General features: G+C 37.8%; 1 protein-coding gene across 5 annotated transcripts in view; it reads right to left on the reverse strand.

The window, feature by feature from the left end:
- Window positions 1-27,006, reverse strand: part of sipa1l3 (signal induced proliferation associated 1 like 3) — a 118,138-nt gene extending 91,132 nt beyond the window's left edge. For 3 of the 5 annotated variants that reach the window (XM_004917029.4, XM_002940607.5, XM_004917032.4), the window contains exons 1-2: window positions 26,716-27,006; window positions 8,906-8,994 (exon numbers count right to left, since the gene is read on the reverse strand). The gene's annotated coding sequence lies outside the window, so the exon portion shown is untranslated. The remainder of the gene's footprint in view (window positions 1-8,905; window positions 8,995-26,715) is intronic. The other 2 variants (XM_004917031.4, XM_004917030.4) reach the window with 2 other exon arrangements.
- Between the last annotated feature and the right edge of the window lie 623 nt (window positions 27,007-27,629).

The raw sequence follows: 27,629 nt of genomic DNA on the forward strand, positions 1-27,629 counted from the left end.
TAGATTTGAGACTTGCTTTTTATGTCCCTAAAAGTTTTTACTACGCAGTTCAGTATTTGTATGGGGGTAATAATAATATTCCATCAAACAGGCCTATGCAATCTCATAATCCGTTTCTGCATCTAAAATTATTTAGGCACATTCAAGACACACAAAAGAGGGTATCCAAAAAAATTCAGCTTCCGTGTTGATCTACCAGGGAGATCTGTGGCCAAAACTAATTGCATACTGCAATATAGGAAATATTCCAGCAACCATATGAAAAAATAACCTTATTACAAAACATTTTTGAGCTTTAAATACGGTTTACTGTTCACTAACCTATGTTTATTTGCGGTAAAGTCCACTTCAGCAACATATATAAGAAAACAATGTTCCAAGGATCTTGCAATTTTTGCGAGGAATTCTGTCAAACATTTAACTTGTGTCATATGGGGAAAGAAGAATTTATTTTGTTGTTTTTTATTTATTTATTTATTTATTATTGTTTTATTGCCTTCCCCCGCCTCTATACCTCAAGCATAGCAATTATTTTTACTTTCAATTCTGTACTTCTACATGCCACACAAAAGCATGCCTTACCAAGTGTCCACAAAATGGCACCTTTCTGCATTCAAACCCAAAGTTAAAATTTTATCTTTGACCAAAAAAAAAAAAAAAAATCAATAGTAAGAAAGAAATTGTCACATTCAGATGTCCAAAACTTTGGTCAGATAAAAACCTAACGTTTGGCTAAATACTTCTAAAAAGCTAGAATTTGTCTGAACTCAAATCCTTCTAAAAGTGCTGGGATTCAGCCAAATCCGGAACCGAATCAGAGAATTACCGTTACAGTTAGCTGTGGGCTATTCGTGCTATTTAAACCAAAGAAATTTAAGAAATGTTTCTTTATTAAGGGCTATCGTACCATGCTATTAGCAAAATGAAACCTAACATGAGGCTTTTTTTGAATAGCAAAGTCATATGTGAGCAGTGTTGCCTCCAGGAAGTTTTAGCTAGTGGATGGCCTTTTTTCAAAGTCATCTTGCCCCACTTAGCTCAAGCCTGCATCTCACACACAATAATAGAATAATCTTTACAAAAGCTGTTAGGACTGCACACTGCATTTGCAGTTTTATTAGGAGGAAGTGGTTAAGTTATTCATTTAATTTTGCCAAACTTTCATACCCCCCCCCCCACCCCCACTTGGCCTTTTTTTCTGAAGAGGAAAACAGTGTAGGAGAAGCCCATGACATTTCAAATGCGGACCACTGCTTAGCAGCACCAGATACATATCTGTCTTCAATGATCCAAACTAAGAAAGTACCCATAACAGTGGATAATCAACAGATCTGACGATTCTTATGAAGCATGAGGGAAATACTCGCTGCACTACTACACTCACAGTACACAGAACTAGTATACAATGTACATTTTCATAATAAACAGATTCAGTTACAATAGTTTCTGGCCACATGTTCAGAGAAACGGAATAAGGTTTCTGTCCCCAAAGAGCCTATAGCTACTGGAAATGCATGGAAAAAAGCAACTGCAATTTAAGCATAAAAAGGTAATCACATCTCTTTATTTAGTGCCCCTCCCTTTTAGAATGTAAGCTCTTGCGAGCAGGGCCCACCCTCAAGTGTCTCCGATTTTCATCCAATGAAACTGCAAACCATTTTTGTGAATTGTTTATATGTACATGTTAACTGTTCTGTCTTTTGTACCCCTCTATTCTGTAAAGCCCTGCGTAAATTGATGGCGCTATATGAATAATAATAGTGCATTTGTATTCCCGTAACAACTGCCCTCTCCAAATAAAAGTTAAAAAAAAGTACAATTTGCTTAATTACATTTTAGAAAAAAAGTTAACTTTTTCCATCCGCGTACAAAAAATAACCAAAATTCTGTCTGTCTGTTAATAGCTCTGTTCTAATCTCTACCCAAGCAGACACAGATCATTCCCATCCTAACAAACACTGCACTAAAAAAACAAAATGCTTTGTTTAACACGGCTGTTGTAAGCAGCTGCAAGTATAGAGTTTGGCAATATATTGAGACTGAATGGGGGCAGGGTTGGGTTTCCATCAGACTACAAAGCATGAAAAAGAAATTCTACCCTACACATTTTACTTTGCCAGTGAAATAAGGCAGGAGATCTGTAGCGTGGCATATGGAAACTTCTGCAGAAATGTAAGGCAGCCAGGAAAATGTTAGAGAAAATATAACACCTAACCATGCCTACTAAAGTTCTACCAAGAAGAAAATTAAAAAAAAAAAAAAAAAAATCTATAATACAGGAAACCTGCATGGAAAGTTCGAATGATGGAGGGGGGCTTGGGGCATTACACAAGCATTTTGTTTCTCTGCTTTGTTGAACTGTAGTTTAAACTGTAGTGGATCTTTAAAATGTTTCTTTCACAAGTCAGCTTTATTATTTTCTCTCTTCTTTTTTTCCCTACTTTGTTTCCTATTAAAGGAAAAGTAACACAAATTTTTTTTAAGTAAAAAAGCTATTCTACCCTGCACCAATAAATGCCCTATCCTGCAAACCACTTAGTATTTTAAATGCTTTAATAGAAAATACCTGCTAAAACTTGACTTCCTGCGATATGCAAAGGAAGGAGCTGCATCCACTATGTGACGATTGATCAAACCTAGCCTTCTTTCTGTATTGGAAGGAGTCGGGCTACGCTCGATCAATCGATCGCCGCATAGTGGATGCAGCTCCTTCCTTCGCCGTATCGCCGTAGTTCAATTGGCAGGAAGCCAAGTTTTAGCAGGTATTTTCTATTAAAGCATTTAAAATACTAAGTGGTTTGCAGGATAGGGCAGTTATTGGTGAAGGGTAGAATAGCTTTTTTATTTAGTGTTACTTTTCCTTTAACCATGCTGCCTGGCAGCAATAATTTGCAAATTGCTGGGCACAAACTAAAATGTTTGCAAGGTCTTGAAATGGTTTTGCAAGTCTTACTAAAATACAGTAGTTACTCAATCAAATAGGTAGATGTGTATAGTTGTGTACCAAACTTTGAAACATAGACCTATCAGTAGAACCTGTTGGAAGATTTTAAATGTCAACAGCCTAACCTGACCAAGGAGTCCGCAGACATTTTTAGATGGAGTGCTGACAGGACCTGACATAAAGTAATAGGCTTCCATTCAAGGCTGACCTATTCACACACAAATTGAAAGTCCAGATACCACACAATAGGCCATAAATAGCAATGGTCAAATGCTATTGTCCCGTCTACTCGTGCTCAAGTCTGAACGATCATGTATGACAGGGAATAAAGAGGAAATGCAGCTTTCCTTTCTGTTCTGCCAATGCTCTACGCACCTGCCTCCAAGGTGCATCAGTAGAAATTTCCAGTTTAGACAGATCAACTGCAATGCTGTAGGTTTACAGGATGTTGTTTTTGCATCGTGAAAGCTCTTAACATTAATGTAACACCCATGTAGAGATTCTGCAAACTGGAAGTGACATCAGAAGTGGGCACATTCAAAAGTGTCCGCATCCAAAAATCCTACCTGCAACCCACACAGGATTTTTAAATGTGTAAATATGTATTCATCCACAAAACTAAAAACCACAGATATTTACGAAAGTACAAAACAATTTTTTTTTTGTAAGAAATTTCCAGAAAATGAATCATATTATAACAGCTCCCACTCTACACCATAAAGATTAATGCTATGTGTGTCTGCGTACCATGTTACTACATATGCATAAGATTATATAACCTATATGGCATGAGGAAACCTTGAATTAGAAGTTACAAGGTTCATGCTCTGGGCCCCTCAAAACGCAATGAGTGTGTTTTATGGGTTACAATCACCCATAAAGTAGCTACAGGTACCACCCATCACCATTTAGGGAGACCCCATAATCTCAGGTATGGGATAACTGAATGAATATTAATAAGGATACTGTGGCACACAAATTATATGTGGTTTAATATGGAATACAGCACATATTTACAAAAATGTATTTTAAGGACTGTATTTTTTATTTACACGCAGAAAGAAGTTCTTGAAGCCCAAACGACAAACGCTTTGCTGAATGTTATGGGAATAAATATCTAAAACAAATATTCCTCCAGGGCTAAATAAAATTATGGATTTGAACTACTATTATAAATAATACAGACAAACATGTTTGGTATATTTATAGGATGTACATTTCAAAGCATGATTTTGTCTTTAAGTACAATTCATGGTGGGGCTGATATCATCAAAAATATTCTGTCCTTTGTCTCTCATGGCATCAGCGGTATCAGCGGTATCAATGGTATGCTATGGTTTTAGTATAGCTATATGTCAGAACACATATGTTCAGTGAGGCTGAACACCCCTTAGCTGTAATATTTCAGGTGTCATATTTTCATTAAGTAATAAGTATAGATATCATGTACCTAAGTGTCTAAACCCACAGTAATGTGTATGAGTGAAGTAAATTATATAAGAGGATTTGTTGTTTCTAAATGGTATTATGCAATTTGTATGCGTTTTATGTATATCCTTAGTTTATATTACTGCTGACCAATGTCATGTCGCTAGGGATTAGATACTTCAGTTGTACTATCATATATGTAGGTATACTAGGATCCATTATCTGGAAAACCTGTTATCCAGAAAGCTCAATATTAACAGGAAGGCCATCTCCCCTCTGGGAGTAAATTTTAAGCAAATAATTCTTATTTTGAAAAATAATTTCCTTTTTTCTTTAGAATAACAATAACCAGTACCTTATACATGATCCTAACTAAGTTGCACAAATCTATATAGGTGGTTAAACAATTCTATTGGTTTTACTTAGTGTTTAAATAAATATTTAAATGGATTTTTAGGATGCTGATCTAAATTATGGAAACATCCCTTATCCAGAAATTCGCAGGTCTCAAGAATTCTAGATAATAGATCTTATACCTGTAATTGAAATATTGCTATTTATTAGTCCATGAAAGAAAGTCATCTATAACTAGTGGCTCTATAACTGTGTGGGAGGGGCCTATTTTTGTCTTAAACATGTTGTTCATTGTAGCGTGCATTGCCTATAAATAATGAAGTATAAATAATAAAGAGCAAGGTAACTAATTTCTGGTGCTAAAATTAAAAACCAAGTGCACCAAAGTATCCAAAATTGCCTGTGTGTCATTGCCCTTAAGGTAGGGGTTGCCAAACTGTGGGCTGCTCAATAAGATGATTAGTTCAAAAGAATGGTGGAGCAACCTGATGGACGACAGGGTAATATCTGAGGATGAAAGCATGCTTATGGACAATGCTGGATATCCTTGCAACTGTAAGAATGTAACTGTTACTTTAATACATTTGTAACTTTGTTAAGAGATAAGGGGGATGCAGCAAAATGTTTGACCATAAATATGGCTTAATCTGAACAATTAAAAACCTCTCCTCTAAGGGCTAAAGTACGCAGAACATTTTGACTGTCATCCAAAATGAACTGTAAGTCTGCACAAGTGATTATCACATAAATAAACAGCAATGCCAATACCATGGGTAGAGGTCTCATTCACTCAGTCATTGGCACAATGTAAATGTTCCCCCCACCAACAGCATGTTATTTGCACTGAAATTAAGGAAATTGTGTTGAGGATTACGGTTGCCAATCCGGTAAGAGAGGTGAACAGAAGCTTTTGAATGCTATTGATTTTTATTATCCCCCATGCAGCTTTTGAAGGCACATAATGATTGCACAATGCAGCACCAAACAAATGACTACATCAGCTTTTATTTAGAGATGTCCGGTTATTACACTTTAAGAGGCAACAGTAGCGATGAAAATACTAGAAAACAGACATCTAAATACACAATGTTCTGTATAAAGCACAGTAAAGCAAGGCTACATATTGACATGCAAAGTAATAAAGATAGCACAAACCAACACAGTTTTGCTCTAGCCTCCTCCTTTCCAACACGTAGAATAGGAATATGTGTATGTATATACATATATATGTATGGTATATATGTACATAAATACACACACACACACAAGATAAGAAAAAAAAAACCACACACACACAGCAGTAATCCCAAGCCCAATAGATGATCCTTAAGAAAATCACCTTACATAGACAGCTTCATTGCAATACAATCTGTTCTCTTCCCGACCAGATATACAGTCTGGTGAATGAGAGGCTGCCTGGTAATACTACAATCTCTCGTCCACTGAATACTAAGTGGGATCAGGGTCCCCCTCCCACACATGATTTTTTATACTGCACAATCCAGGCAGAGAGGCTGTAGCTCTGAGACTGTTAGGAACAGATTGTCTGAGAAAAAAAAGCTAGAACTATGTTTATCTGTGATGCTTGTGTAACAGAAAAGTGATTTTATGTACCTTATGTCAGGTTAAAGAGATTGTACTATGCACAAGAGAAATGACCTAATAACAGATATATAGTTGGTGGACTGCAAGCCCATAACCATTTAGCAGAGCAACCTAAAGAAATAAACGTTATACATTAACACTCATTCACAAAGTGTACTACTGACAGTTATTTAATATATTAACACATTGCACTAAAACTCAATCTATGTCTACAGAAGGCTTTAGGGCAGGGGTCCCCAACCTTTCTTACTCATGAGCCACAGTCAAATGTAAAAAGACTTGGAGAGCAACACAAGCATCATAAAAGTTCATGGAGGTGCCAAATAAGGGCTAAGATTGGCTATTAGGCAGCCTCTATGCACCATATCAGCTTACAGGGGGCTTTATTTGGTAGTAAATCTTGTTTTTATTCAACCAAAACTTGCCCCCAAGTCAGGAATTCAAAAATAACTACCTGATTTGGGGGCACCGAGAGCAACATCCAAGGGGTTGGTGAGCAACATGTTGCCCCCGAGCCACTGGTTGGGGATCACTGCTTTAGGGCGAAGACACATAGAGCCTCTAGTAGCAGCTACTTGTCGGCCCGCAAAAAAAGACAATGCTGATCATTTACTGAGAATTGTCTCTACATGTCTTTTAGCAAAGGAAATTCTCAGTATTGTCAATGGCAGGGTATTTTCTGGTGTTTAGTAGCCATGACAAGTAGCTGCTACTAATTAACTCAGTGTGGCTTCACCCTTATGGGAGATAAGCGGTTTATACATGTGTATAATCACCTGTATGTTGTGTACAAGCATGCTCCATTACTGCTACACATCAGGTCACAAGCCCTGGTTAGAATGTTATTCTGACAAAGGTAATCAGTGCTTGTCAGCATCTTATAAATTGCTATAGAGAACAAATTACTGAATACATGTAATGTGCAACCTCCTTCTCAGTTACTGAGCTAGTGCATGTTGGCCCGACTGCTAGAAGAAAAAAAAAAAAAAGCTTTGTGAAGAACTAAGCCTTTAAAGGTTCTTTCTAAATAAAGGCAATCCATAGCAATATGTTTGTCATCAGTAAAAGGGAAAAAAGTATGTGATTTTTTTTTTTACATTAAACCCTGGGCAGTAATTTGTTACAATTAATAAATCTGATTCCCTGGTGTATAAAGAAAAAATATATATGGCTTTTGTTACTCCTAGAGCTAAACAGGAAACGGAATATATTCCACAGTATGCAACCCCTCACCATTCGCTATTTGGGGGGGTTATCTATGAAGGGGGAATCTAATTAGCTACCTTGCAGGCACCAAACATGGAGAACCACACTTGGATATAAGCAACATGAGTGATGTATAATAAATTAAAAGGACATTTCCAAACAAACTTTACAGCTAAAGGATATATGGAGTAAATGGATGGTAAATGAATTAACAAAGCCTATGAAGAATTACGCAAATGCCGACTTAAAGGGGTACTCCACCCACAGAAATTTTTTTGGACAGCCAAAACTGTAATTCAAAGCAACATTCCAATATACATTCATTAAACAGTAAAATGGCATTGCTAATAAATGCAATATAAGTCTGGCTGTTTGCAGTCTCTAAACTCCTGGCTCTGTAACTCCTGTTTTAAAAGTTGTACCCATAGAACAAAAAGGGATAAACAAATACTGCTTTTAATAACAGTTACATTTTAATACCACTGAAAATCTCACACATATTTCTTTACTTATGCAAAAACAGTTTTTGGGTAGATGACCCCTTTCTATGATCAGAAGACAATGCCAAAGTCGATCTTAAGTTTAATGGGTCGATGAGTCAGAACACCAATAATAACTCTCACCAGAGAGACAAGCTGAGAAGAATGCCCAAATGCAGTTTACACTCCTAGCAATGCAGGTTATGCTCCCACTAAGACAAAGCAGATTGTATAGAGCACACCAAGATGCCAATCAGCCATGCAAGATGTTCTAAGTTGCCCACGCATACATGGGCAGAGAACAATTCCTGACAAACATCAAGATATCTCCTGCTGAGTATAAAAAAAGGAAAAGAAACAAGGGCAATTGCTATGCAATGTTTGTTCTTTTGTAAAAAGCCTGGAACATATTTAACCTAATGCTAGTGCACATAATGATATAACCCACAGTGATGTGACTTACAGGAATGTAACATGCAGAACACTAATAACACAAACTACTGACGAAGTGAAAAAACATGGGGAATGATATCACAACAGAATGCTTTGACTTTCAGGAATGTAACATGCAGAACACATACAATATAGCACACCTTATAATAAAACATTTACCTTGCAGACAAATATTAGAGCAAGGAATATAAATGCATGGTGAGTGACAAAGAAGCACATGGAGCAAACTACAGAGCAATAAAGAGGCTCTCCGCTACAATGCAGGGTGGGGGCAGGCACAGTGCAGAGTAAGCATGCAGAGCACCATAGAAACATAAAAATACAGCGACAGAAAAGAAAACCAGTAAAATAGAAGAATTATATGATATAGATTTATTACAGGAACAGTAATACATTAAAAGGCAGATAACATCTGCAGTATAACAGTTTTACTTACCTAGTGCCATGCCTGCTTCCAGCACAATGATGTAATCCAAGCACAAGTGCAAGTTGACATCAGTCTTGTTTCACAGAAGCCACTTACTGCTGGAATATATAAGGATTATTCAGTTAACTATACTGCAAACTGTTGCATCTATATCATCAACACAAAGCAAGGATTACGTCACCAAGTATTTCACTTGTACTATGTCAACGAGATAGAACATGACCTAGAATAACAGACAGACTCATGCAATACAGCACTTACATGCAGAGTGTTCTAATAAGCAGAGAAATTTCATGTAAATTGATATACTATCATGTAGTATGACACATCTTAAAATGTTTACAATACACTAAAAAACAGTCTAATCCTTCACTTGAAAAGTAGTGAGTGTGTATTCACAAAACAGCCCATTGAGGCAAACTTGCTAGCTCTGGTCAATGTTCAGTTTTACAACTGTGAAAGTCTATATGCTTGAGTATTTTAAACGTACATACAAACACATACTGTCCACACAAAAAATGGAATACATTAGATCAGTGCTGTCCAACTTCTGTGGTACCGAGGGCCAGATTTTTTCTGCCCTATATGTTGGAGGGCCGCTAACAGAAGCCAGTTTTGACCTATCCACTTTTTTAAACCACACCCATGTTATCACAAGAGCTTTTAAGACCATACCCACATTAATGGTGGTATAGGTATAGGACCCATTATCCAGAATGCTCGGGACCAAGGGTATTCCGGATAAGGGATCTTTCCATAATTTGGATCTCCATACATTAAGGGGCACATTTACTAATCCACGAATCCGAATCACGAATGGGAAAAAAATCATATTGGAAACGAAAATTTCGGAAGATCGCAAATATCACGAAAATGCTTACGGAAAAATTGTATTAGTCACGATAATATCGTATTGGCGATCCGAAAGTTACAAAATTTTCGTACCGAACAATTGTAAACAACGGTAAAACCTTTCCGATTTTTTCATGCAAACGTCCAAAAAAGTTGTGTGCCGTACGAAAAAGTCGTGCGGACGCCCAAAAAAAATCGGCGAAAATACGCTCGGAGCGTTCATGCTTTTGTAAATGTGCCCCTAAGTGTACTAAAGAATCAATAAAACATTAAACCCAATAGGCTTGTTTTGCATCCAATAAGGATTATTTAAATCTTAGTTGGGATCAATTACAAGGTACTGTACTACAGGTACTACAGAGAAAAAAAGGAATCAGTTTTAAATTTCTGAATTATTTGATTAAAATGGAGTATATGGAAGACAGGCATTCTGTAATTCGGAGCTTTTTGTATAAGAAATCCCATACCTGTACTGCAGCAAAAACCCACATGTTTGGTGCTCACTCTAGGGATATCACCCTTCATTCATAAGAATTATATGAGGTCATATTAAGACATAACCATAAATCGATATGCCTCTCCTGTGGATAGCACAGCAACCCCCAGCATATAATTATACACCTATTTCCAACTGCTAACAAACTCCCAGAACAAATCCCTGCCAGGTTCACCTCCTATAGGTAGCATTGGGCAGGCAGAGTATTAGATGCATTAGATCAGGGATCCCCAACCTTTTATACCAGTGAGCCACATTCAAATGGAAAAAGTGTTGGGGAGCAACACAAGCATGGAAAAAGTTCCTGGGGGTGCCAATAGGAGCAATAATTGGCTATTTAATAGCCCCTATGTGGACTGGCAATCTACAGAAGGCTCTGTTTGGCATTATACTGGGTTTTTATTCAACTAAAACTTGCCCCAAGCCAGGAATTCAAAAATAAGCACCTGCATTGAAGCCACTGGGAGCAACATCCAAGGGGTTGGGGAGCAACATCCAAGGGGTTGGGGAGCAACATCCAAGGGGTTGGGGAGCAACATGTTGCTCCTGAGCCACTGGTTGGGGATCACTGCATTAGATGATGCATTTAGGTTTCTATTGTTTTGACAAGACAGCCAGGCTTGGGTCCAGCATAAAAAAAATCATAAAATCACAGTGGCTGTAGGCATTTTTCTGGTCTCTCTAGATGTGCTTCCAATATTGAAGAGTGAAATTTTACAAAAAACTTGCTGGCAATAGTGGAAAAGGCTTGTAATTTATCTTATAAATGACCACCTAGATTGCAAGTAGAAAGACTAGGAAAAGATAAGAGATTATTTAGATATACCATGTATGGCCCTTTTTGACTGGCCAGGACCCCGACTTCATGCCACTTCCTTTGAACTGTCAGGCCACCCTCTCTGCTTGTAATGGAATTATGAAGACAGTAGGAGACCTGTTGGGTCATCTTCAGTTGCAAAAAAAGGAATTCACACAGGAGTTCTAATTCTGCAAATGCCCAAAAGCCTGTCACTACATTGCACCTCAAAAATCAAGAAAGTTCTGCAAGTTCTTTCTGTCTTGACACAAGAACCAAAACTCCTGTTTAGTACTGCAGATCTGCCTTTCACTGTAAGCTTAGTGGCTCCCACTGAATAGCACTGAACAAAAACATCTTGGAATATTGTTATGGCAACAAAAAACAGTCATATGGAATCTACACAACCCACACTAGATTTCTGATATTATGTTACAAATACCAGCTATATATTTTTTCTCATTTACTTCTATAAAAAAAGCCGCTTCCACATCCCCAGGGCTGTCAGGTTATAGTACACAGTCTCAAAATACAGGTATTATGTTACCTAAGGCAACAGTTTAAACATAAAATACACTCTGGAACATCACACCATGTTTGTACATGTCATGTTTATGCTACGCTGCTCTTTGTAGCAGTGTACTTTTATCATCAGAAGACAACTCTTCAGACCAGTTATATCAGATGCATCAATGGTTATTACTAGCTTACATTACCACAGGACAGATACTGGTATGCGGGATGGGGCAGGGTTATATTTTAAAGGCAAGAGTAATACAAGACACATAAATATCTATTTAGGCCATAACTGCCCTCTTTCACACAGGCACCAAAAACAGGCATATGAGAAGCAAAATTGCTTCTAGTTCTTCAGCAAAAAGGGCCCTAATTCAAGTGGAAGCTAATTAAAGAAACCCATAGGGAATTTCCTACAACTATAACACATCAATTATAGACAAAGTGTTTTAACTTCCTCTAGACATTGTCACAACATCCCCGATACAATTTTGCTGTTAGTAATTTTAAACACCCAAAAAGGGGGGTACTGCAATCTATAGCACCTTCTAATGGAGTAGGAGAGTACACTAGAGGGTACACTAGAGAAAAATTGTTCCTGTTTCTATTTAAATTAAAAATATATTTGGCAAAAAGGTACACAAGTGTAAAAAAAAATTGTAAGATTAAACAAATCCTTTACTGTCCAATTACTGAGATTTAAATAGAGTTGGTTTAAAAAAATGAGATGAGAGGATGAGAATTTTAGCAAAAATATATAATTACAGACTCCAATTAGTCTTAGACATTTGTTTCAGTTGATATTGAAATAAGAACTGGCAAAAAACTGGGAAAGACCCAAAGAAGGACAGTGCAATAAATTAAGAAAATGGACATTGTGTCCAGAATGACTAGTTTTAACTAAAAAGTCTGTATTAGATTTGTTCCCCTTGAAAAAATGCAACTCAAAGGGTACTTGACAGCCACTCAAATACATACCTACAAGTAAGGATGAAAACTATCCCATTTAAAATGCCCTTAATAGAAGGCTGCATATATACTACAGGAAAGGAAGCTCTATAGTGATATTAAGGGCATTTAGAAAATGCTTTATTGAGAGAGAGTAAGCCTAAAACTTTCTACTAAAAATTAAGACTAAGCAGTACATCCATCTGTTTGTTTTTTATTAACACTGGAGGCTTTTGCAAAGACAAGTAGAACGAAATACTAAAAACTAATATGGCTAGAAATACTGTATCAGCCTATAACACAGGCCCACAGGCCTTCATAGCTGTTACAGGAGCTGCCCGTCTTGGATTTGTCAGTAGTGCCAGTGACACTGCACATGCTCAGTGTGCTCTGGGTAGCTGTTGAGAAGCTAAGCTTAGGGGTTGTCACAAATTATCAAACAGAAAATGAGGACCACATCAAATATAAACTGATAAGACAAAGCAGTGCAGTTTGCACCAGAATTTCGGCTGTAGTAGTTACTGTAGAAAAAAAAACTGGTTTTAGCCTCTCCCAACATATTGTAGTTATGAAGTTATACCACAATAATAACATAATTACACCACACTCTCATGCTGAGTTACAACTCCAAAACAAGGGCACATATCCTAATTTCTCTTTGCTTGTTTGAATATCTCACCCTGTTTGATTTCCCTGACTGTGGCCTGTCAACTATGTTTAATTGCCTGCCCTAATCTCTGCCTAAAGTGACCTTCTGTCCTAATTCCTGATACTGCTAGCTGCTTCCTCCTCGTGCTCTCCTGGCAGACTCAGTTTACTGGCGAGTGCTCAACCTGAAGAGAATGGAGAGTGCTGCAGATGAAAATCATATAAAGGGAGTAACAACACCAATCAGAAAGAGCCACAACATGATTCCCTGTTACAACAATTCTTAGCCATCATTTTGTATTAGCCAAATGTAAACTTTGAATAGCTCCCAAAAGTCTTGCAAGTCAAATAAACCTGCTCATTGTGGGTACAACATTTAGGGGTTATGTACTTTTAAAAGGCACAAGATCACACCATCATCATTAAATAAAGTAAGGTGCTATACAGTTCTTCAAAAAAGTGCAATGCAAGGGCTTGATCATTTCCAAGAGAAAGAAACAATGGATTTTATATATTATACCAAACATGAAAATAAAATAGCATTTTATCTAGCCTCGAATATATTAATAACACCTGTACATATAAATTCCCATCACCTAATTTGATTGACTCTCCCATTGTGCAACAGCCTTAAATAAAGTATAAAATGACAAAAAAGGAGTTATCTGACTCATTTCACAGGGAGATGGGGAGGACAGCTGACTCAAAGCCAAGTGAATTGGAAATAAAGAGATGGTGGGTGGACTAAAAGCCAAGTCAAAACGGAGGGAGGAAAGGCAGATCCTGATTTCAGTATGGCATGGATATTTTAGGTTAATAAAATAAATGTTATTAACATTAATCAAAAAGTATTTATTTTTTATTTGTAAACGTTGTTTCCGCCTGCCTGTTTATATTCTCTGGCTGAAATAATTAAATAGAAACTTTATCAGTAATGTTTTATGGTTCGAGAAGGGATTTATAAATACTGCTCAGATGTAATTACAGTTACAAATAACTTTAAAGCCACTGAAACTTTTTAATTAATGTGAACAGGAAAGTTGCGTAGAAGAACAATTTTTGGGCGAAGCAAAGACTTTTTGGGTGGCGTCCCCCTTAAATGGCCGGAACATGCGTTTTTTTTTTTGTTTTTTTTCTTTTTGCAGCCATTATTAGATAAATAGCATAATTAGTGTATATGTGCACCAACATTCTGCATTACAGTATCTAGACTTTATAAATTAGATGAAGTAGCCAGAATTAGTCCACCTAGAATTCCCATTTGTTTGCTATAGAAAATCATACCCTAGCAACTAGCTAACCTTAGAAACCGCAAAAGAGAACATAAAAAGTTAAATCATTCAAACCCCATGTAAAAAATCATCATCTTTTATTTAAATAGCAGCACTAAGATGTGTATTGCCTCAAGGGGGAGGAGGCTAAAATAAGTTAACAAACATAAAAAACAGACCTGAATGACCCTGCTCAAAAAAGCTAGCCAATAGTGAAAGATTGACCATAAATTGTACAATGATACCACTGTATACAGACTATACAGTTCATTTTAATGATGACTACTCCATAAAAATGAACAGACAGAAGAGGGAAGAGGTAAGAAGAGTGAAGTATAAGAAAAGTGAAGAGAGAAAGAATAAATATGCGGTTTTAGATCTTCAGATTGTCACTATCTTTCTGGTGAAATTATGCTAATGGCCATACTACACAGGCAAAAAGCACTAATTCTTCTGATAATTAATAGAAGTGCAGTCCTTAAACCACCAATAGTAACAGAAATGTTCTTTAAATCCTCCAAGCAGTTCACATTGAAGGAGAGGGGACATCCTCCTGATAGATTGTTGGGAACAATAATGCATCTATAATATACTACATATACTATATATATAATATACTAAGGACAACACTAAGGGCATTATTCAAAACCTATCAGTCTTAGTAGCAGAAAAAAAAAAACAGTTAAGGGCTCTGGCACATGGGGAGATTCGCGGGCGACTAATCTCCCTGAAATGCCATCCCACCGGCGAAAATGTAAATAGCCGGTGGGACGGCATACGTGGCGGCGTTTCCTCTCAAGGCAACTTCTGTGATTTCACGGAAATCACGCCGCCGCGTATGCCATCCAGCGATTTACATTTTTCGCCAGTGGGATGGCATTTCGGGGAGATTAGTCACTGCAAACAGGGAGATTTGTCACGGGCAACTAATCTCCCCGTGTGGCAGAGCCCTAAAAAAAAGCTGTGCTATTAAAGAGATACTTATGTACTTTTTATTTCTAAATTACACTGTTTACATAGCAAATAATATTTATTCTTGAACCAACAAATGTATTTTTTTAGTTGTAATATTGGTGTGTAGGCAGCCATCTCAGTGCATTGTGTCTGAGCTTTCAGAAAAAGCCAGTGCTACACATTAGAACCGCTTTCAGGTAGGGATGCTCGGAAGCCACTATTTTGGGATTCATCCAAACCCGAATCCTTTGTGAAAGATTTGGGCATATACTGAACTGAATCTGAATCATAATTTGAATATGCAAATTAAAATAAGAAAGAGGGCAAAAAAGAACCGTGAGCAGTGTGCAGCAAAAAATCGATCGAATTACATTTGCGGCTATGGGGCAGTCGGTTCGGGGGCCGACGAGCCGATGCGGTTCCCGATCCGACTGGATTTTCTAACCTGGCCGATCGAGATCTGGCCAATTTCAGGCCAGATATCGGTCGGCCAGGCCGCTCGGTTCTGCCCATACACGGGCCGATTAGCTGCCGAATCGGTCCAAGGGACCAATATTGGCAGCTACTATCGGGCCTTGTATGGGGACCTTTAGCAGTTAAGTGTGTCTGAAGTTTATTAGAGCATAGGTCACATGGTTGTCTAGCCCCATGTGAAATTTTAAAATAAAAACTAAATTTCAATGCAGGATTCTGCTGGAGAAGCTCTATTAACTGATGCATTTTGGGGGAAAAACTCTGTTTTTAGCATAGCTTTGCTGTGTGTAACTTTGCTGTGGTGTACAAAAATAACTTTACCTATTTTGAATTCATCAGAATGTGTACTTTACAAAAATATATGGTTTTCTGAGGGTCTCTGTATAGTTTGGGGGTGTTACAGCACATACTACGCGGACAGGGGGCTCTGTGTGCAAAAGCTGAGTTGGCAAGCGAGAAATCCTTATGCGCCATTTTCATTTTGGGTTCAGTACATACCACAGACTTTGGTATATCTATGCACATGGGGCATCAAACTGTTCAGCAGACCTTAGGTGTTCCTATTTGGGGTGATTTGCCTTTATCTGATCTTTATCAAGAAATTGTGAGAGATAAATGCGGCAAATTGCAACATTTTTTATTTTATGTCATACAAATCTGCAAACTTAGGAAAGCTCTACGGCTTGGTACTTTGGAGCAAAAAGAAATGTGTACCCATTATAGATTCGGGGCAATGTGTACTTTTCAAAAATATATGGCTTTCTGGGGTGAGTGTACTTTCTTGTAGCTTTATCGCACATAAAGGATGTAAATGTGTTGATTTTGCAGGAGCTGAAATGATAGATCATATGGGGGTATGTTCCCATTGGGGCCCCTACATGCCGCATATTTAGGTAAACCTATACATATTTGGTATCAAACTGCTCAGTGGACCCCTGTTGTTCAAATTTATGTGTTTTATCTTGGTACCTAACACTATGTGGGAGATAAGATGCTGCAAATTGGAAGCTTTGAGGGGATTTTTGGAAATGTTATGAAAATTGGCAAATTTAGGAATGCTTTACAGCTTGGTACTTTGGAGTAGAAAGACACAGTTACCCATTTTAGATTCGGGGAAATGTGTACTTTCCAAAAATATATGACTTTCTGGGTGAGCGTACTTTTTACTAGCTTTATCCCACATATAATGATGTAAATGTGTTGATTTTGCTGGAGCTGAAATGACAGAAATGATAGATCATATGGGGGTATGTTCACATTGGGGCCCCTACATGCCACATACTTAGGTAAACCTATACATATTAGGCATCAAATTGTTCAGTGGATGTTTTATCTTGGTACCTAACACATTGTGGGAAATAAGATGCTGCAAAGTGGAAGCTTTAAGGGGATTTTTGGAAATGTCATCAAAATTGCCAACTTTAGAAAAGCTGTGCGGCTAGGTACTTTAGAGAAGAAAGACATGGGGGTACCCATTTTAGATTCGGGGGAATGTGTACTTTCCATAGATCATATGGGGGTATGTTCACATTGGGGCCCCTACCTATACATATTGGGCATCAAACTGTTCAGTGGACCCATGGCATTCATATTTAGGGTTTTTTATTTGGTTACTTTATGACCTGTAGTAAATAAGATACTATAGACTGGAAGCGTTGAAGTGATTTTTAAAAATTTCACAAATTTTGATAAAAACGAATAACTTTAGTAAAGCATTGCGACTTGATAGTTTGGAGTAGACAGACAGTTGTGCCTATTCTGGATTTCACAGAATCTGTTCTTTCCAAAAATGTACAATTTTTAGGATAAACCTTCTGTTAGTGAAATTTTTGGCCTTGAACAGCTTTCTGAAGCAGTACTGCTGGGAGTTTTTGACCCATACAAGTGAGAAATCTCAATAAAACCATATATATTTGGTATTGGCACGTTCAGGAGACATGGGACTTTCCAAATCAGTTGTATATTTGTGCATAAAATAATTTCTGTTTCTAGTATGTGTGTTTATATTATGGAAAATTTGTGTATTTTCTTTCCTTTTTAGACATTTAGAAGCCTATATCTTGTTACAGAAGTGGAATTACACAAAAAAATTCTACCATATTTTGAAAGCTTAGGTTGTCCTGAAAAAAACAATATATTGTTTTCCTGGGTAAACTAAAAGTCCCCCCGAGGAAAGGCCCCTAAAGTGAAACAGTGCAAAATGTTCAAAAACTGTCTGGCAATACAAGTTCCGCTTTGACCAAAACAGCTGGCAGTGAAAGGGTTAAAGTTACCAGGTGTATGCAGGGAAATGAACCAAGGTACTGACAACAGCAGGTTAAATTTAAAATGTCACTAAACAAACTCTAAATTCTTAAAGTGTAAAATTCCTTTTACAAGCCAGTAAAAAGGGTGCAGCCCAAAGCAAACAAATGGCTAACTAGGGCTACTGCAGAGAACAGCAGTAGTCAAAACACCCCTAATTGCCTGTCAGTTCTTTCTATAGCAAAGTATTAGGATGTGCACTGCCTACAGTAGACACTGTTGGTGACAGGATTACACAGAAGCACTCTCGTGTTTTTGAGTGGTGTCAGCCCACCATTGCCAGTGTCTGCGATTGACAGAGCACTTCTAAGGTTATTGGTACACACTGCATTTTAACCACCGGCAAGTTACCTGTCACTGAGCTGGTGACAATGTAAACATGAGCTTTTCTGACTGAAATATGCCCCATGTGCACAGTGGATGGATTGTGTAGGATTGAATCGGAGGGATCTCCCTTTCCTCTGCCAACGTATAACTCAGTGTGTACCATTATACCATTAACCTTAACACTATATTAAATGATAAGAAAGCCTTTTAATTTCAAAATCTCTAAAACTACTTTAAACAGCCCCCAAAATGACATACCACTCCCTGCACTGATGTCTACGAAACTGAAATATGCTGTATAAATAAGTTACTTCCTTACCTAGCGTGAAGCACCCCCCTCTTTAGTATACTAAGCCTTCTTTCTCCTTTGAATAGGAAGCTGGCCAAAGATCTGTCTACTACGCATGCTTGCTGTGTCCTTCGCCTTGCCTACTTTTTCAATCGCAAATAATTCTTTAATTTTTTTTTTTTTTTTTTTTTTAATTCTTCAGCTAAACAGGGAAACATTTAATCAAAATTACTCAGGTTTGGTCCTTTCAAAGTAGATAGAATACAAGTATACAACTTCATCCCTTTCCTGTTAGTTGTTACTTTTGTTAGAGGTCCATTATGCAAAAGGATTAGCTGTAATCTAATTACCTACCTCAAAAGGTCCAAACATGAAGTAGCTTCACTTTCCCTGTTTGCTCCGTTTAGCTCAAGTAATAATAAACAGGCAAAAAGTATGTCCAGCAACGGTGCTTTTCACTGAACTCATGTTGAACAATCGGGTACACTGTCAGGGTTTGTACAAGTATCACTATGACTTCTGAATTGTAGTATATTATATCTGTGGCTTAAATTCTTAGTCTAAATGATCTAGCCATCTGGTGAGCCTAGTATCAAAACATACACACCTATTTGACCAGACAGGAGATCAGAGGACAGAACAATTCACTGGCTCACAGGCAAACGGTAAATTCTGGCTCATTTGAGTAACTGCCATTAACAAAGCAGGTTAATAAATTACTCAGTAGAAACTACAGATCAGCATAAACAAACATGCGGTAGTCAAATTCTTTCCCACTCAGAACACACCATATCTGCCAAAGGCAATATAAATGATCACCCTTAAAATTGGTTAAGATATATTTCTATCAAGTGAAAGGAAAAGAAATTGAATTCACTTAACAACACTTTAGAATTTCCATTAATGCACAAGATGTACTTCAGAATTATTCCAGAGAAAGTTTGCATATTAAGTATTTTATATTCTGTACAACCTGGCTTTTTACATAATAAAGCCGCTTTTAAAGTTTTTGTTTTAAGAATTAAACGTAAAACAATAATGTATATTTGGCAAAAGAGTAAAGCTTTTATACTGCACATTTCACAGTAGTGTCACTCACAGAAAGTACTTTTGTTTTAAGTGATACTATTTGTGCCAGACATAAACATAATGGCAGTGATGTTTACTTATGGGTCCCAGAAGAGTTTAGAAGCCCACTAAGGCAGTGGAACAAGGGGAGATTAGTTGGCCGCACAGCTACAGCAGGCGACTAATCTTCCCAAAATGCCTCCCTACCGGCAATAAAAATTGTCAGTGGGAAGGCATAGGCAGCACTTTTTTTTCCAAAGTTGCCTGAAGTTTCCGGCTTAGGAAATTTCAGGTGACATCCCGAAAATGAAGCACCACATATGCCTTCCCACCAACAAATTGCTTTATTGCTGGTGGGAAGGCATTTTGGGGAAATTGCCTGAAATTGGCCAGATATCGATCGGGTAGGTTAAAAGATTTAGCCGGATCGGGGCCGCATCAGCTCGTTGATGCGGCCCCCAAACCGACTGTGCCCATTGCTCCCGTTTTAATTCAATTTAAATCAAATTAGCCTACATTTTCCCGATATCGCCCATCCCTAGGTGGGGATATCGGGAGAAGATCCTCACACATGGCGACCTCGCCAAGCGAGCGGATCTTAACGTGTATGACCACCTTTAGTCCCAGTTAAATCCAGAGCAAAAATACTACATATGTGTAAGGATGTCAACCCAAAAATTAAGTTTTTGCCCAATAAAAGAAAACATAATTTTAAGCAACTTTGCAATATACATTCATTACAAATTTGTGATTATACAACAGACCCTGCCACAGTGGAAGCTTACAGTCTAAAGTCCCTATGAAATTCCCACACTATGGTCAAATTTATCACAAACTAACGAACTGTTGTGTATGTTTTGAAGTGTAGAAAAAAAACAAGAGCACTCACAAGAAACCCATGCAAACAAAGGAAGAAAATACTAATTTTTTTCAGATAGTGTCCAGACTGTAACTGAACCTAGTACTCCAATGCTGCAATTCTAGTCACTGCACTAAAATACGGGGTGAGGGTCATCATGAGGTAAAAACAATTTGCAAATAAAAGACGATACAATTAATTGCAAACCATTTTTTGGCCAAACAGAATCACAGGATTACGAATCAAGAAAGGAAACATTCACAAATGCTTCTAGTAAATTCATCCATGCAATGTCTAACATGCAGAGTAAGAATAAAATCTACCTGGCCTGCAAGGTGTTAGGAAGCAAAGAAAAAGGACAGAAGATTACACGTCACTCTGGGCTCTCATACAAAGTTGGTGCCGTGTGCTGCTAGGAACCCCACACAAAGATGGCCTGCATTGCAAAATCTTGCATTACTCTGTAGACCTAATTAACCGTGTCACTTCTTAATTCAATCACATGGCATGCATCACTTAATGCAAAATAAGGCTATCACAAGCCCAAAGATTTTACACTGCTGGAGGTGAAAGGATGTCCTTGTTCTGCATATAGTCCTAGATATAGCCTATCTTGCTATGGATTTTAGATTGTAAGCTCTATGGGGCAGCCACCTTTTGTCTCTTTGTGCTTTTTTTTACCCAGTGGGTTAAGCTCTCCTTTAAAAAAGCAGCTACTACTTTTTAAAAACTTGAGAGATCTCATAATAAAAGTCAAACTGGTTAGCAATTTAATGAAGGTGTTTGTAAGAAACACTCTTCCCAAAATCTACTGATTACTGATCTACAGTAAGTGGCAGATACCATTCTACGTTTTGGCCATCCCTTCCATAATGTAACTATTCACCAACAGAAAGATCCCATACTAAGAATTAAAATGTTGATGGAATAAATATATGTATTAAGCATATTTCCCAAAACTGCAGACGTTTTCATTAATCTTTGGTTTGGTTCTATAGCAAAAAAATGTTATAAAGCATCCAGTCCTCAGAAAACAACTCAAATAAAGGCATATGGGCAATTAACCTCTACCACAGTTTACTAATATTTTGCAAATGCAAATGCTGACACTGCTATCAAGGCGCACTGAGGCACTATATGGCAGAGTTTCATACAAGTCAATAAAGCCACTTATTTATTACCACTGATAAATTAATAAAAGGTCCTGGGAAATGTAAAACCTTCAATTCAGCTCTAATTATGATATCCTGAATCAAAAGTGTACTTATGTAAAAATACTGTATTTCTGTTATCAGACTCCTGGGTTTTGAGGAATGTATCCAATGAAACACCTAGGGGCAGATTTACTAAGACACGAACACTCGGAGCGTTTATTCTAACGCTCCGAGCATATTTTCGCCAAATCTTTTGACACCCGCGCAACTATTTCGTGCGCTTGCGCCAAAAAATCGGAAACATTTTCCCGCTGTTTACAATCGTTCAGTATGAAAATTTTGTGACTTTCGGATCACCAATGCGATATTATCGTGACTATTACAATTTTTCGTAAGTATATTCGTGATATTTGCGATCTTCAGAAATTATCGTATCCAATCCGAATTCGTCCCGTTCGGGATTCGACCTCGCGTTTTCATGAATGTGCCCCATAGACTGAGTTAAGTGCTTGTAAAGCTTTGAAAAATGTGTCCATATGTACTTTTATTAAAACCATCTATCATTAGGTACAATGTTTGCCAACATATCACCTACTCCAACAGTGAGTCTTAACTAAATGACAAAATACTGTTCATCTAGCAGCGGGTGTTGCCCTCTATGCAACACTTAATTTTTCTTAACACATTCTGAACATGTTTAGTATCTGTTTTTTTTTTATATGCACCAACACATTTAGGGTAAGAACCCAATCGAAAGTTGCACGCAGTTTTCTTCTGCAGGCAACTTTGTGTGACTTTGGAAATCAAAGCAATGCAAAGGGCTTTTCAGCTGTGACTTTTATTGTTGCTAGTGGAAAGCCTTTACCAAGCGGTTACTCGCCCCCGCAATAGCAGAGATCTATCGGGGGGCAGTGGGTTCTTGCCCTGAACCACACTTTATAGAGATTATACATCAGACACATAAGTTCCCGTCCCACTGAGAGAAATGCTTGGCAGCTGGGTATTTTTAAATACCTTTATAAGAGGCATTGATGTTGTCATATTAAAATTATTTGGGGTTGTTTAATTTGGAAAATACTTTTATTCTACAGCTTTTTATGACTGGGTGACAGGATTAATGTACATTATAATTTTGGATAGAACTACAGTTAATAGCAGTACAGTGGCTCCCAGCATAGAACATAAATTAAACACAAAGATGGGATATTTGCATTGTCTACATTGTAAGCTGTTTTGGGGAGGGATTTCTTTACCACCTTAATTGTGTATTCATTGTTTTTGTATGTATTCTTGTATGCTTAAGGTATACACCCATTTAATGTACAATGCTGCAGAATATATTGGCGTTTTATAAATATGTGTAAATATTAATAAAATTGTGCTCGGTTCAGTAATTTTAGATTACATAAATAATGGGGAAAAAACAGAGGACTGCTTGTTCAAGAGTCCCAGAGGCTCAAAACACTGCTACTATGTATTGCCCAAACAGAAAGTAGCAGCATTATTCTCGCACTGTCATATGGAAACAGTTCAGAGGATTGCCTGGATTATATACTGTGTAAAGCATGAGAAGAGCTAATAAGCAAATTTTCTACTGCATGGGTGCAAAACAGCATTAATGTTGTCTATGATGTGACATTCAGTGATGACACTGATAAGATAAAAGACTGTGTTCAATGTCAACAGATGGGAGCTCTACCATATAATTTCCATATCTTCTGCTCCTGGGCCATCTCTGCAGAGCCCCTCTGTATCCTCAAACAGCTGCTGTTTCCGACATTCCCATTCCTCACCTCGAGGCCAAAATTGCTACTATCATCCTGTCATCTGCTGTCTATTCCACTCTAATAGATGTCACATGTTGGAGTCAATACTTTAACAGTTTCACTACAACAGCAATTGTGCACAATTCAATAACAGGGTATGCAAAACACACAAAGCTGACTATTACTAACAGATTTATAAAGCCCCAACATATTCTGCAGTGCTGTACAATGCATGGGTTTATACATTGAACATACATAATTACAGACAAATAAACCAATAAAAAAACAAAGGTGAAGAGGGCCCTGCCCAAGAGTTTACAATCAAATGATGCACACTCAATATGCATAAATTGTCTCTGCTGCATTGCTATAATCCTATACTCATATCTCTAATATCGGACAGTACAACAATGCATTTGGTTTCTTCCTGCTAGATCATTTTATGACATATTGTACTTTATTTTTAGTAAGTGTAGTATAACAAATCAGTTTGCTTTTCAACTTAAAAAAAAAAAAGTAAAACGTGAGGAAAAGTGTAAAGTGATTATTAAAGTAACATGAGCAAAAATCACACAGCTTCCAAAATGTTTACCATTTTAGTTAATTATTTACACTTAGAATAATAGTTAAGGGACCTGTGAATCTCATTTGCACATAAACAGTTATTATCTATGATCATGCTTTAAAGGTAAAATATTTTAATTACCCTTCCAATGATAATTATCGCATAGACACTGCTTTGGTCTGTCAAAAAATATTGCTGGCTTTCAGGGAGCAATCTGAAGTACCTGAGTTCTATCTTTTTAATTCCCTGAACTGCCGGCCACAAGGAGCCCATGCTGTCCAGCAAAAAGACAGAAAGACGGCCTCAAACAATTTTTTTTCTGTTTGTTTTTATTCTGCAGCTCTTGCAATGTTTGAGTGATGCCGACGAGTACTTAGCAAGTCAGTTGTGTAGGTGCAAAGCCACAGCTAAACAGTAAAAATAAGGAGTGTTTGGTAATTGGCAAGGCTAGGAATACAGTGCAGTGGAAGAGGGAGGGAAACAAAAGTATGGGGGTGTGAGAAAGAAGACAATAAAGGCACAACAAAGAAAATAGAGGAGGAAACAAGAGAGAGCAGTGAAAAACAAGAGACAGCAAGAGAGAGAGAGAGAGAATGAGTTTTCCAAAAATGGGGTAGAGACACTGAAGAGGCATAGTACTGACAGATACTGGGGTGAGAATGCTGAGAACTGACAGTACAAGAGTTCTGAATTCCTTTCATATTACTTCAGTCAGGCTAAGAAACTGAAAGAATAACTATTTTTTTTTTTACTTTAGTTTTGCGTGGATATAAATACTGCCTAAGGAATGACATATGAAAAAAAAAGGACATAAAAGAAGTACAATTGTCTTAGGGGAGTGTGAGAAGCAGAATACATATCCCAGAGTAACAACTGGTAATGAAGAAGGGGTTTGAATTGGCTACAAAAGGTGTTAAAGGGGATGGCATTTATTTGACACAGCAGAGCCGGAAAGATACCAGATACCTAGAAGAACACCAGTGAGCACAGTTTTAAGACAGGCAGGAAGATGCATATAGTAAGAGAGATTCTGAGTGTGGACAGAGCATAAAGCAAAGGCAAAACACAGTGTGTGATAAAAGGAAAATGGAGTACAGAGCTCAAAATCCTAATATTCTTAAATGTAAGGGAACCTTTAAAAATCTCATCTCATAAAAACAATAAATGCGAATTGTTATGTTCAATGGTCAAGTCCACATTGAATTGAACAATAAGTACAAGGGATTAGTGACAGGGACATCTGTCAGGAACAGATGATAAGCCCTAGGAAGGGGGTGAGCCAGAGAAGCAGCGGCAAGACAGGACTACAGTTCCCAGAATGCCCCAAGGGAGTGCCACGGGAAAGGAAGACAGCTGTCTAAATAAGCAGACCATTTATTTAACTTCTATACCTGTTTAACAAAATGCTGTGTCTTGTGAAAACAATATAACAACACAAAAATGTTAACTATACAAGTTGTTTTCTATGAGATGTATGGTCCATATTAAGGTGGGGAAGATGCTCAATTTTAGATTGTATGACATGGATATAAGCAGTAGAGCAGTGAGTTTCATGTAAGGACAAGAAAAACAAACTGCTTTCTTATCTACCTAAAAGAGAATGGTCTTCAAAACCATATCAATCTCATACTATGTATAGTGAGGCACTGTTTTTATTTCCACAAGAAAACAGAGTATGCAAATACCTTAAATGTGTATTTCCAGGATAAAGAATTTGTAACACTTTGGTTAGCAACACGCCAACAAGTGAACGTAAACAAAACAGTGGGCAATAATCTAGTTCTTCCTTAAAAAGAATCATATAAAAAGCCTACAATTATTCAGATGCATGAACGTCATTGCACAGAACCCTCTCCCACACATAGATGGCAGAAAAAAAAGATAAAGGCATCCAAGCCTTAAATAAAGATCTATATGAATGAGTATTCAATACGTGGGCAAATATGCAAGACACACTTGACCTTAGAATATGCTTAATTATTTAGGAAAATTCATAAGGTCTGGTTAAGCAATCATTTTGTAAGATATTATAGTGTGGTGGCGGATGTTTCTATTATTTGTCAGCTAGTGTTTCTAGGTAATGGAAACCAGCAAAAAAAACAGTAGATACTGACAACCAACAAAATCTGCAACAAATACCTCCCCTTCAAACAGTACACACAGCAGACTGTATTTGCAGTACTTGAGCTCTATGAAAGGACATGGGACACGAAGATTAAGATTTTATAGTATCAGGAATAGAAGGTGACTTCTCACAAACATTTATCACCATCCTGTTTCAGTCACTCTATCAAATAAACGCCTACGTACGATACCAGTTCCATTCTATTTTCTGGTTCTTCAAGTAACAACACATTTTTCTAATCCTCTCGAAGGTCCCCAAACTCTTTATGCAGTCTAGGACATACAATATTTGCCAGCATTTAAACTCCTGTGCAGCATGTTATTTAGTTAAATGGAGAGTCGCCAGCGCTGAAAGACGGCTTTACTTTAAATGACATGCTGCATGGGCGCATTCAGACTTGCACTTACTTGGATTGCCGGTCCCCTCGCTGTCAGTGAGCCGCAGACTTCGTAAGGGATAGCGATTGCTAGATTCCTACACCGATTTCATACTGCCCAAGAGTCCCGCACAGTTCGCTTCACAGCTCAACGTTTCTGATTTCACAGACACAGCCCGAAGTCCCGGATCGCTACTTACCCCTCCGAAAAGACTGTTAACTCCAGCCTCCTTCCCTCCTGTCTTACAGAAAACCGAGCGCTACAAGTCTCATCACGCGAGAGTGCAGGGTACGAGAGTGCAGTAGCAACTACACGTAACGCAGTGACGCCTAGTGGGAGGGGCTAGCTGGCGTAACAAAGTCGGAAGCCGCTTGTAGTAAACCTGTTTCCTTACCTCGCACCTACTACTTCTGTTGGAGAAGGAAAAAAAGAGACAGAGATGTCACATCGTTGTTGTTGGTTTCTCCCCACGCCCTCCGCCATCTCTATTCCCAATTTCTTTAGAGTTTCAACATGTACTAGGAATCAAGAAGATAATTTGTCCGGGTTGCCAACTGTATGTGCCGCCAAAAGAGTCACTTCTCCCAATATGACCAAAAAGGATTTGTGCAAGCTAGGGCTAAATTAAGTTGTCATGTTTTTTTTATTTCTTTTATTCCATGTTTTATAATATTATTTAAGTTACCTTTAAAGGAGAAAGAAAGGCAAAGTCACTTGGGGGTGCCAAAATGTTAGGCACCCCCAAGTGACTTTAATCGCCTACCTTTTACCCCGTGCTGGTGCCCCTGTACGGAGAGAACAGCACCAGCCTGGGGTAGCTGCAGTGCTTCCTCCTTCCTGTCTTGCCGTGCGCGCAGTAGAGTGAAAAGCCAAACTTTAACAGAGAAGTCTGCATTTCACTCTACTGCGCATGTGCCGACCGCTGACATTTTCGGAAAGGGAAG

Source organism: Xenopus tropicalis, chromosome 8 (genome assembly GCF_000004195.4).
Source record: "Xenopus tropicalis strain Nigerian chromosome 8, UCB_Xtro_10.0, whole genome shotgun sequence".
NCBI lineage: Eukaryota > Metazoa > Chordata > Amphibia > Anura > Pipidae > Xenopus > Xenopus tropicalis.